Here is a 13,486-nt window from a genome sequence, read left to right as displayed (position 1 = left end):
TATTTTGTGCTTAGAGTGAGAGCTTTGCAGTGAGCTGCAGCTGAAAATCCCGTAATAGATTCTCATTGGCTGCATATCAAGGAACGAATGTTCCTGGAGATGCTGCAGCTGCCAGGTTCATCTCAGATAAAGGAACTTTATAAATCTTTCTCTGAGGAAACATTCTTTGACATAGACCTGGTAGAGTTCTGCAGCTGATCAGAGTCCACAAGTCACATACTTACATGATCATTTAACATATAATAGTGCTGGACATATGATTGCCCACAAAACAGACATGCTTCCTGCCTTTACAGTGCTCAAGGTCTATTGGAAGATAAAGACATTAACAGTAGATCTCCATATATCAACCTAGTACAACCCAGATTAGACTAGTTAGAAAAAGCCTGCCAGGGGAAGTTTTGTCTGAACTGGGACCTGAAGGATGAATGGTCATTGGGAAAGAAAAAAGAGATGAGAATGTCAGGCAGTACATAAGAAACCTATATAATTCAGGAAGAACTTGGTGGGTTCACAGAACTAGAAAAAAACTTAGCATAGCTGGGCTGTGGAATTTAAAGGAGGCAAAGGTGACGGGTAAGAAAGTGAGAAAGGCCAAATTTTGCAAATTATATTAATATTTTTGAATTTTATCTGAAGAATAGTAGTAATCTATTGAAGAGCTTTAGGTGGAATAAATGAACTGATTGGATTTATTTTAGAATGAGTGCTTGAGAATACTTGAGAATGAAGTAAGGCAGAGTCAAGATCATAGAAAGACAAGTCAGAAGGCTCTTATAATGAAATGAAGGGTGGTGGGTCTTTGTCTGGGATCATGGCAATGGGGTTGGAGAGCTGTGGATTAATTTGGAACACTGGGAAAGAGACATTCAAATGAGGTGTCCTAGGTGGCCAACTTGGGTAACATGTGAATGGAGGTGCCATTTGCTCATAGGAAATAGAGAAGGCATGAGTCTCTGGGAGAAAGCCAGAGGTTTGATGTTAGATAAATTGAGTTTGTAAAATGCTCAAGAGGAGATACCCGTGTGCAGGTGCTGTCAGCCAGCACCTGAGTCTGAGCTCAGACTCGCGATCTGGGAGAATGAATATTTGACAGTGATCAACACTGAATGATGTTAAAGCCATGGCAGCTGGTGAGATCCCCTCAAGAAAGTGTTTGAGTGGAAAAAGGGGAGCCCAGAAGACCTCAAGTATTAGAAATAGACAAACAAAAAGAAATTATGAAAGTGAGTAAAGCACAGCCAATGGAGGTTGGAGGCCAGTCAGTGCACGGAATGTGCTAGCTGCCACAGAGGCCAAGGAAAGCAGTTTCTATGCTTTCAAGAAGTGTATGGTTGCAAAATCTCAATCCTGTACCCGACTGAGATCAGGCCAGAGCTTCCCCAGGGAAGTCATATAGTACTACCTTTCACTTGCCAGAAACCTCTGTCATTATTCCAAATGGCCTCATTCACAGAGGCACTTTTCAGGAAACACTGTTTTCCTGTAATTATTTTCTTAGACAGATAAAGTAGCACTTGTTGCATGATAATTTATTTAAGAAGACCCCATCTCACACTTTCTTTCAACTTACTGTCTCTTTCTCTGTGAAATAAATAAGATTCCTTACGTGTTTTCCTCTCCTTATCTTATCCTACTCTACTTTCAGGTTTCTGTATTTCCCCATGCCTCTGACCTCCAGTGTGCTTTCAGACAGATGGTTACAGACAGATGTGCACTTTTGCAATTGTAAGTTACCCAAATATTGTGGTGGCGGCAGCACCTTGTCTGGTACCCAATGTAATAATGTTCTCTGACCAGCTTGAATCTTTAGCCACTGTTGACTTCCCTGACTGAATTACCCTTTCTTCTTTCTTTCTTTCTCTCTCTACATCTGGACACTCTGGGGGAGTTATTTTGGCTAGAATTAGATATGCACAGCTGATACCTCCAGCTGCACATTCTTTGGTTCTTTTTGGCTCTACAAAAGCTCTTGATGTTCTGACAGTTTATTCAAGTGGAGAGCAGTAGAAATAGTAGCCCACCCAGATATTCTTTAAAAGTATTAACAATGGTTCTTAATTTCTGTGACCAATACTGTCAGTTGAACTGTGTAGGAGGAATAGTTCAAAATATGGAATATTACTTAGCTATAAAAAAAGATGAATTCTTGCCATTTACAACAATATGGATGGTACTGAAGGGGGATTATGCTAAGTGGATTAAGTCAGAAGGAAAGAAAATACCAGATGCTTTCAGTCATAAGTAGAGTATAAGAAACAAAGGAACTGACAAAAAATAAAACAAATGCTAGAAAGATGACTGGAATTGAGGCAACTAGAGAAGGAGAAGAGGGTAAGCATTCAAAACAAAGGAGGGGAGAGGCCTAGGGTAAAGGACTATGGGGGCTTTCGTGGTGGGCATGGTGTGGTGACACACATCTGAGGAGGTGTGAATCTATTCTTCTAAACCACATACACTGTTGTAAACCAATGTTTCCTCAATAATAAGACAAATAAAACCAAAATGTACTGAGAGCCCAGATGAATAGAGGCACTTACTGTAATTCATATTTTGTTTCTTAATTTTTAAATTGCTATCAATATGTGGTGTAGTAGAACTAATTTTGCAGCCCAAACTTAAAAAAGAGGCTGTATTCTCAAAGTTTTTCATCCTGGGCTATAATGTGCCATGAGCACCAAAGACCTAATATAGTCTAACATGGCAAAATACGGGAATTCATTCATGACTTTAGGTATCGCCTCCAGGCTGATATTCCCAAGTCCACTTTCCTAGGCCTATCTTCTACCTTTTTCCTTAACCCAAGATCTCCAATCATCCCACTAGCTCTTATAGAGGCATGTTTATTTATTTATTAATTTGTTTGTTTGTTTATACATACACTGGGTACAGTCAGAAGCGCGGGAGGGTGAGAGAATTCACCAGAGCCAGAGCGGGGAGCAGAGCAGGCAGAAGGACCGAAGTACACTGCTCAGAGAGGTCTGCGTGCCAGCGGTGGCGGGGAGCAGCTGGGGATCGAACTGGCGCCGCAGAGGCCACGGGCAGCTTCGCAACCCAGCGCTCAACCGCTGCGCCACTGGGGAGGCCCACTAGCTCTTTTTTTTAAATTAAGATTCGTTTATTTATGCATACAAGAGCAGGGATACAGGCCAGAGATGCAAGGGGTGAGAAGATTCACCAGAGACAGAGTGGGGAGCAGAACAGGCAGATCTACTGAAATATACTGCTGAGGGGAGCAGCAGGCGAGACAGGAGAGGTCTGCTGCGCCATGTGGGTCACCTCCCTGGCTGGGGATCGAACTTGTGCTGCAGAGGCTGCAGATAGCTTCATAGTGCTGTGTCTTAACCCCTTGTGCCACCAGGGAGGCCCATCACTGGCTCTTTTTACCTAAATGTCCTGTTAGCACCATCTCAAAGTCCATAGATTCCTACTGTGTTTTCCTATTCTCCAAAGATACTTCCTCTTTCATTCCATTTCCTTCAGCTCTACTGACCTCTTTTATTCAAGATCTCTGAATCTTTTATGATTCTTCCTTCACCTGTGCTCCTGATATCCAGTCTGCTGTCCAAGCCCTCTTGTTCATGCAGCCAAATCACCTTTGCACTCCTTTTCCTCTCACTGTGCTCAGAGCAGCTCAGGTTTATGTACAGTTGACCCTTGAACAACATTAGTTTGAACTGTATGGATCCATTTATGAGTGAATTCTTTTCGATACTGTTTCTTCCTCATAGCCTCAGGTTCTGCTTTCATAGATTCACCCAATCTCTGGTTGACTACTTGGATGCAGAACCCATAGATATGGAGGGTTCACTATAAGGGACTTAAGTATGCCGGGAGTTTTGTATCTGCAGGGGTCATGAAACCAATCTCCCTGTGGATTCAGAGGGACAGCTATAGATAGGTTTTGAGAGGAATGAAAATTTATGTGGATTTTCAACCACACAGGTGTCAGTACCCTTAACCCCATGTTCATGCTCAAAGGTCAACTGCATTTTAATTGTGGGACTGCAGATGTTTCCTAAGTGCTAAATAACCTTTCTTCTATTTTGTTTTCCAGTAAGTTTATCACCTAACAAGATTCAAATTAATCTTCCAACACTATATTTCATCACAATGCTTCCCTATTTTAAAGCATTTCACAGCTTCCTATTACCTTCAGGACAAGTCCAACACCTTCCCCAAAAGAATTTGAGGTCCTTGCAAAATCTAGTCAGCTGCCCTTAGGGTAAGCTTATTCCAGCCACTTATTTTTATCTTGCTTCGTTATTCAACTTGTCAAAATAATTTAGAGTCCTAGAGACTGAGGTAGGATTGAATTTTTTGAACTGGGAGCTAAGGTTCCCTTGGTCTCAGAATATTGTTCTTTGCCTTCTGCTGAATTTGAACATTTCATGGCTTTTTGGGTCATTCCTTTATTCATTCATGAAACATTGATTAAACACTCCTTTTTCAAACACAATTCTTTTCTCTCTCTGAGTAGGTTAAGTTGCTTGGAATTCACTCCTTTTCATAAAATACTGTGGTTAGCTCTGATTTGTTTGTTTGTTTGTTTACTGTGAGAGACTTGTCGAGATACAGCTGTTGATGAGTGTTGACACCTGTGGAGAGAAGTTGGTCATTTGTTTTGACATCCAAGAAATAACTCATTTTCTTTTTGTTCTGGTTACTGTTGCTGCACAACAGACAACAATCTAAACACAATAAGGTAAAGCAGTAACTATTTTAGTATGTTTTGGGGGAAGGAATTTGGGAAGAGTGCAATGGGGGTGACTGGTTTGAACCTTCTGTCCCCCGTGTTTGAGGTCTCGGCTGGAAAGAAGTCAAGGTCTGGGGTTAAAGCAACAGCTGGGGGGGCTAGAGAACCTCTGCATCATCTGAGAGCCTGTGTACTCCCCTGCTTGAGAGAACTTGAAGACTAGAACTGCCAACTGGAGCATATTTAGTGGCCTTCCTTGGTGGCTTGGATTCCTCACAGTATAGGAGCCTGGGAGAGTCACATTTCTTACCTGCTGGCTGGATTCGCTAATGACATCTGTGCAAGAAGGAACTGCATGGTCATTTATGCCAAGCCCAGAAATCACAGAGCAGTATTTCCAACACATTTTAGTCAATGTAAAGTGGTGTTTAGTCAGAAACACCCAGATTTGAAAGGAAGGGATATAGACTCCACCTGTCACTAGGAAGAATGTCAATGAACTTGAAAATAGGTAAAATTGCCACATATATGTATTGAGGAATCAGCTGTTGGTACTGCCTTTGGAAACATCACCTAGGGGCCTGTTGTGTAGGGAGCTTTGACAGTTTATCCAAAGTAGGTAACTCAGGTTAAAAATAACCTAAAGAAGAAATGTAATACTCACTTGTTTATACTTACCAAATTCAGCCAGGGTTCAATATTTTTTAGGCTTGAATCTTTTAGATAAAGAAAAATCTGGTAAGAACATATCTTTTTCTCTCCTTTAATAGAGTTGATATTTCTCTTAAGACTTAAAAAACGTGCTTCTGAGAGTTTCAACACTTGGCAGCTGGTAAGAAGTGGGAAATATAATTACATAAGCCCCGTTTTGGGTTGAGAGGCAGGTGGTATTTTTGGAGAAGTCGGTGTCAACGTGAGGCTGCAGCCACACTGACCACCTCTAGCCCATCTGCAGAGACATTTCTGTCTCTGGCAAGTAAAGCCCCCTCCTTCTGCCTGCTTTGACTGCCTCCCCGAGTTCCCCTTTTATTTTTTTTAAATGTTGAGTTTCAGCTTGATGAGTTATCAAGAGGACTGAATCACTGGATTCTACCTGAAAGAAGTTCAGATGGTGTGACTATGGAGGGGGCTGTTTTTTGATTTTACAACATCTGTGTTGACATCCTTTAAACAAATATTCATTGAGAGACTTATGTCTCAAGCACTGTGCTAGGTAGTTGTAGGGTAAATAAAAAGTGTCAGGCTTTTCTGCCCTCCCGCCATTAGGATTGATGATGGATCCTTGTGGTCCTGAATGCATGCCTGATGGGGGCACCTGGAGTAGGGTATGGGCATATGTAGATGGGATTCACCTGGGCTAAGACTGGGCTTATAAGGGCAGCGTCACGGGGACACCAGAAGAACCATGAAGAGCAGAGAACTCTGTAGAGCCCAGAAAGAGTGAAGACTTGCTGGAGGCTGGGAGGCCTGTCGGCCTCCCAGCACCCCAGCACCCCTGCCTGCTGTGTACCTGGTAAATCCCAATAAAAGCCTGCAAAAGCCACTGAGGGCTCCAAGACTCCTCCTTTACCCGGTCTGCTGGATCAGAAAACCTGTTCAGTGGCCTTCCTGCCACTACAGTAATATAATCACAAAAAATGAGTGAAACCAGACAGTTCCTGCCTTCATGGAACTTATATGTAGGGAAGATGGAAGCTGCAATTTAGGGAGGCAGAGGACACAAGTGCTTTGAAAGCTTATGCTAAGTGAGTTTGACACTGGGTAGTACTGGAAGCAACAGTTGCACTAAGAGCTGAGGCATGAATATGTGTTAACAAGAAAAAAAAGAGAACAATCATGGAGACAGAACAGCCTATGCAAGGAGGGGCCAGGATGTGTTGAATGGACTCAGGATGAGAAAAAGCCTATGCGTGCAGAAGAGACAGAGGAGGAATAGGGATTGGTGAGGAGGGTAAAATCCAGAATGTATGAAGCTTGAAGATTGTGGCCATCGTTTATCAGTCAGGGTTCTTCAGAGAAACAAAGCCAATAGGAGATATGGTGTACACATACATGTATATGTATATGTAATTATATATGTATGCCATTTATAAATATAAACAGAACCAATAGGATATGTCACATATATCCTAATATATGTCCATCAGGATATGTAATATATACCCTAATATACATTATGTATATTCTAATACATATGTAATCTCATATATAATATAGTTTTCTCTATAAAAAATGCTATATGTAAAATTAAGAGCGCATGGCAAGTCTGAAGTGTGTTGAGCACGCTGGCAGGCATGCTAGAAACTCAGGCATGAATGGATGCTGCAACATTGGAGAGGCAGAATTTCTTTTCTGAGAAAGAATTTCTTCTTTTCTGGCAAACTTTGGTTCTCACTCTTAAGGCCTTCAGCTGATTGGACTCACTACATTTTCCAGGTATTCTCTGTTTACTGATTGTAGATGTTCAACACATCTAAAAATGCCTTCACCAAAACACCCGGATTATTAGTACTACAGCCTTGCCACATTGACACATAAATCTGTTACACATGATGAGGAGCTTTGTCTGATTCTAACTAATGGAAAGCCCTTGAAGGGTTTTAGCAAGAGGTATCAAAATTAATTCTACTTCCCAGTGTAGTGTATGCTGTATATAAAAGGTTGATATATATGACCAACACCCGGCTTCTTGTGATGATCATAAAGCATATGAAATCATTTATGTCTCTTCCAGGAGATCATCTCAGTCCTGCCTGGTTTACTGGTGTCAAACTGATCAAATGTTCTTTGAAGTAGCCTGACAATCTTGAAATTACTTCACAGGTAGGAATGATCATGCTGCATTTTATTTTTGGTTAACTTGTCTTTCTCCAATGAGGCTGGACATTTGTTGAAAGCAGGAAATATGCTTTGTTTTACCAAGTATCTTTAATGCCTAGGACAGTGCCTGGCCCCTGGTATGTAGCCAACAAACATTTGCTGATAATGGAGCCTAGATAGCTTGGTGTTTGTCTTAAAGTGCCTTATGAAGAATCAAAGAATAGTTGTCATTTCACTAGTTCCGCTTGGCTGAAAACTAAGACTAACATGAAAATTGTTTTGCTCCTGTTTCCTTTAGTTGACACAATATATAGTTGCTCTTTTATTTATTTTTTCATAGATTGCCTATTTTTAAAAAAAATTCCTAAATAAACTTTTTATTTCAGGATAATTTTAGATTTACAGAAGAAATGTAAAGATCACCCAGTTCTCTTAATGTTAATATTTTATTTTACCATGTTTGTAAAAACAAGAAAACTGGCATTGGTACATTAATATTTACCTAACTAGGGCCTCCCCTGGTGGTGCAGTGGTTGAGCGCTGGGCTGCGAAGCTGCCCGCAGCCTATGCAGCGCCAGTTCGATCCCCGGCCACCGGTGAGGGTCCCACATGGCATGCAGACCTCTCCTGCTGCACCCGCTGCTCCCCTCAGCGGTGTATTTCATCAGTCTACCTGTTCTGCTCCCCACTCTGGCTCTCGTGAATTTTCTTACCCTCCTGCGCTTCTCACTGTACCCAGTGCTTGTATAAATAAATAAATAACCCCCCCCAAAAAAAAACTAACTTAACTGTAGACTTTATTTTGCCTTTTAGCAGTTTTTTTTTTTCCCCCCATTAATGTGCTCCTTCTCTTTCAGAGTCCAATCCAGGGTAAAACATTGTGTTTAGTTGTCAAGTCTTGCTAGTCTGTTCTGGTCTGTCACCATTTCTTGGTCTTTCCTTATTTTCATGACTGATAATCTTGAGGAATACTGGGTAGACAGTCTGTAGAATATCCTCCAGTCTGGGTTTGTTTGATGTTTTCTTATGATTAGTCTGGGGTTATGGATTTTTTAAAAAAGTACCACAGAAGTGGCATGTACTTCTTGTCACATCACATGACAGGGGATGTACTATCCACATGCCGTTACTGAGGATGTTAACCTTCATCACGGGGTTAAGATAGCATTGGCCAGGCAGGTTTCTCCACTGTGAAGTTACTGTCTTTCCACTTCCCCTACTGTGTTCTTTGGAAGTGAGTCACTAAGTTTAGCCCATTGCCAAGCAGAGAGGTGGAAGGGGATAAACTCTACCTTCTGAGATAGGGAATATTTGCATACATTATGTAGAATTCTCTGTGAGGAAGAGTGACTCTTTTAACCATTCTGTTTATTTGATCATTTATTTATATTAACATGGGCTCATGTATATTTAATTTGTACTGTGGGTTATAATCCAGTAGGGTGATATTTATGTTGTTTCAGTTTTGGTGGAGCTCTATTGGGAGCTCCATCAAATTGGGTCTGGTACCCCTTTTACTTTTTTGAGCACTTCCCTCTTTTCTGGTACTTGATGCTCTAGGCCTATCTTGTATTTTCCCTTCCCTAGTTCTGGAAATAGTCATTTCTTCAAGGAGTCTTGGTTCCATTTATTGAAAAATGTTCTTTAGAAATGAAGATCTTGGTTCTGTATATGCTTATTTCTCTTGAGATCTCATTGCTCCTAGGCCCTGTCAGACAGGGCTAGGAAATATATATGTGTATATTCTGTATCTATTCATATATCTATATCTGTCTGTCTGTCTATCTGCATCTGGAAGTAGCAATTAAAATAGAATTTATTTCTGCCCTAACAATAATTATTTCTGCCCTAACAATAATTCCTATATAAATAGTGCTTATGATATGCCACACAATATTTAGGCACTTTACACTTTAATACAGACAATACATTTAATCCTCAGACAACCTCATGAAGTAAATGCAATTATTATTCCCATTTTACAGATAAGGAAACTGAGAATTAAGTTATCATTCATTTTTCTAACAGCATTTTGTGATTCAGAAAACATGTTAAGTACAAGATTTTTATTAGCCCCCTAGACCTTGGTTTCTTGAAATCATAGATCATAGATTTTTCCTAACTCTGAATTCTCAGCTTCCAGCACATTGCTGGAGCAACACATGAAGGACTGAATTGCAGTGATTGAGAGTCCAGTGGTCTAAGTCATATGTTTAGTTGCTGCTTTTTTAATTTCTTCTGTAATCAAGCCTGTTTTCTCTATGGTTACCCCTGCCTGGAAAATCATTGATTTTTGTAAACCTTGAAATAGAGGTTAGGGGCTTCACGCAAAGCGTTTATGATAATGTTCTGTCTATTGTTATTTATATTGTACAGCAAATGGCCACAGTTTCTGCTCAGTGGTAGTCAGCACTTCTGGGCAGGAATCATGTGTTACCGGCATTTTAATTAGGCTTCAATGAACCCAGCTGCAACTGCGTCAGCAGTCTCTTAAACTATTTTTCACATTTGGGGTTTGATAAAATACAATATGTATTTCCCCCACCATTTTCCCTTTATACTAAAAAAAAAAAAAAAAAAAAAAAAAAATCAACCAAAAACAAAAACAGAAAACCCACATAAACCAAAACCACATACGCACAAAGGTACTTTTGAAGGTAAGTTAACTTGATATAGGACTGCTAATTTTTTTCATGACTAGTGATTTTTGAATCATTAAAATATAAAATCAAACAAGTAGCTGATGCCTAGGCCCTTTAAGTCATCTTAGCTGTTTTATGAAAGGTCCTGCCTCTTAAAAATAGACTGATCAACACTATTTAGCAAAAAATCCAGAAGTGGGAATTCTCTGCAAATTCCTAAGGTTCAAATGCTTCCTTTTCTCTTCTTTTAGTTATGGCATTGTAAATCCCAGGATTAGGGTTTGGACTTGCAGCTAAATATCAGGTGAGGTGCTTTAACCCACGTGGCCCAAAGTGAATGGAAATCATTTAGCTACCTAGGAAACCTGCAAAGGGCAAATAGTCACTCTGCTCACTAAAGTCAGTAGTTGGACGTCTAAGTTTATAGCAACTGACCATGCCATTTAGCAATGGCCACTGAGTTACTTTAATCCTTTTGCTGAGGTTTCATCCCTTGTACCCCATCAAAGACTCTGGTCCCAGTTTATTTAGCAATAACTGTTTTTAGAATTGTCTCCCATCCCACTCAGGTCTTGTTTAATCTTGATTTCCAAAGGTGAATGATTTCTTTCTATGAGATACACCACCTCTTAGCTCTCCAGTTCTTCTTCTTTTTTTTTTTTTAAAGATTTATTTATTTATGCATACAAGAACTGGGGTACAGGCCAGAGGTGTGGGGGCTGAGATGATTCACCAGAGATAGAGTAGGGCACAAAACAGGCAAACTGAAATACACTGCTGAGGGGAATAGTGGGGGAGACAGGAGAGGTCTGCTGCACCATGTGGGTAGCTCCCCGGCCAGCCTGGGGATTGAATTCATGCCGCAGTGGCTGTGGATAGCTTCATGGAGCTGTGCTTAACCCCTTGCACCATCAGGGAGACCCTCACCATTTCTTTTTTTGGAGAAAGTGTTCCCACTCTCTTGGTTTTCATTTGTCCCAAATCTAATCCCTACCCATTTTGTTATAGTTGAGGAGTCTATGAGGCCCAGGGTTGTTATAATTTGAATAGAACAAAGAAAAGACCAAGATTAGGCAGCATTCAACACCCTGGTCTCCAACTGTCTGGAAAACAGATCAAGCTGAGAACCCGCTGTGGGACGTACAGGTGTGAGTCTGCGCTTGTGCACAGCTGTGCTGCCACAGTGGTTAACCCACCACGGGGGAATTGGTGTGCGGTGGCATTGTTAGTTACCAGGGGAAATGATTTGGCCATTTCTGGGGAAATTTGTTGTAAAATAGAGCTATGTATATAATACTTTTATTGAGTTGCTCAACACACTTCATAGAAAAGAAGCCTTCCTGCCAAAGAACAGGTTATCTCCACATCTCACCAACAGGAAAACAAATTAGGTTTGCTTTATGCTTCACAGTCACTCAAAGAGAGGTGGTATCTGGAGGAAAGCAGGACTCTCACAACTCAGAACCTGTAAACTTCCAGACGGGGCTTGGTGACTGGACCATCCTCTTTGTTGCCAGTTAATGAACTGGCCAATCTGCCCTCATAGCTCAAGGAATGACCAGCATCCATAGTCCATCCAGGCAGTTGTCTGGAACCTCTTATCATCTGACATAGATTTCCAACTTGCCCCTGGCTTCAATGTTTCCCCTAGTGTCCTCAGAGACATCCCTTACTCGTCTGTTTTTCGTGCTTACCAGGTAGTAGCTTCTGTTGGCAAAGGGAGGAAAGGTTGATATTGGCCCACTTACCCCTTAATGAAATAGTGTTTGTGGAAAGAGTTCTCTCTTGCAAGACTCATAACTAAATCACAGGCAAATTGATATCTGCGTATTATTTTTGAGAGAATGGTTATATTATTTTTGAGAGAATGGTTATATTACAGTATAAATCAGGACCCGTTCTTAGAGCAGGGACTGGGATTACAGTTTGTCAGCCCAGAGGAAGGAAGAAAAGACTAGCCTCCCTCCTTGGCCAGATGGTGATTAATCAGTTCCATTCTGCTGGGAATATGGGTCACAAGAGGGTAGGGGAACCACAAGGCACAGTTGGAAATGTGAAGCTCCAGTTCTTGTCTTGCTTTCTCTACTCTAGATGTAAAAGCTGAAGAGACAGGTGGTAAATTGTGATGGACCAAGGCAGGTTCCAGAGTCAGCAGATCTGAGTTCAAGTCGGTGTAGGGTGGAAATTAAAAGCACCTAATTTGCATGCTTGTTTTAAGATTAGAAATAACCTATGCATTGATAGATGTTTGATTAATGGTAACTTCACTAATTTTTGAAAAGGCACTGCTAGCCAATGAGGACAATATTTCAGACCAGAGTTTAATTAATTCAGTTCTGTGACCCTAAAGTTCTTAAAAAAATGCTTTTCTTTAAAATGTTTCTTCTGTTCCTAAATCTCTAATGCATGTTCCATGTCAAGTATGTAAACTTTAGAAAATTAATTCCATAGCTTTTATTTTAGTGTATTTCCTCCTGTGTATGTATTGAAACAAAATTGATTTTATGATTCATTTGTGGTTTTAGATCTTGTTTTTTTCACTTAATATTATGAGAAAAATTTCTAAAGTCTTTCATGTAACATGAAATTCCTGAAATGTTCTTTTCCATGAAACTTATGCCTAATGTGTGTGCTTGCCTAACACAGAAGCAAATTCCTAGAAAAGTGTGAGAATTCTTTGCTAAATGGGTTGTTCAGGTTTATAACCAAAGGGAGCACAGAACCAAAGTGTGTTTAATGACTGGAAAGGCAGGGGAAATGGTATGTTCACTTGACTATTCATATGGCACATCTAAAAGAGCTTATTCTGTGTTATGGAAAATATACTAAAATAGAGAGGACAATGCACTGAACTGCGGGCTCAGTTTCCTCTGCCTTAACCGTGGTGAACACAGGGCCAATCTTGTTTCGCCTAGCCTCCCACTCGTTTCCCCACCCGGAGCCCTCCTAGATGATTTTGGCAAAGATCTCAGACACCTTTTGGTTTCACACATGGCGCACTTTGGGGCCTGATTTGTGTTGTTCTGTGGCATCTGGTTTACATTCACCAGTGCTGTGGCAACAAGTCACACAGTTGTTTAAATCTAAGAGCCACTGCAAATTAACTGTGACGTAAGAGAAACCAAAGCTCAGGCACCTCAGTTCTAAAATGGACCTAATGCTTAGAGTTTTCTGAGAGTAAAGCATACAACGTATATGAAGCATACAATGTATATGAAGCATACAACATATATGAAGTTCCCCCCACAGTTGGTAGGTGAGTGACAAATATTAACTCCCTCCTTTCAGGTCCAACCTTGTGTCCCTAAAATGAGAGCTCCCCCTAGAC

General features: G+C 40.7%; 1 long non-coding RNA gene across 2 annotated transcripts in view; it reads left to right on the top strand.

Moving 5' to 3' along the window:
- The window catches only part of LOC129146497 (uncharacterized), a 314,133-nt gene that overhangs the window by 68,769 nt on the left and 231,878 nt on the right, over window positions 1–13,486 (top strand). For both annotated transcript variants that reach the window (XR_008553309.1, XR_008553308.1), the window contains one exon: window positions 7,431–7,519. This is a non-coding gene — a long non-coding RNA (uncharacterized LOC129146497). The remainder of the gene's footprint in view (window positions 1–7,430; window positions 7,520–13,486) is intronic.

This window comes from Talpa occidentalis, unplaced genomic scaffold (genome assembly GCF_014898055.3).
Source record: "Talpa occidentalis isolate TD23 unplaced genomic scaffold, MPIMG_talOcc4v2.1 talOcc4.2, whole genome shotgun sequence".
Classification (NCBI taxonomy): domain Eukaryota; kingdom Metazoa; phylum Chordata; class Mammalia; order Eulipotyphla; family Talpidae; genus Talpa; species Talpa occidentalis.
This window is presented reverse-complemented; position numbering and strand designations above follow the sequence as displayed.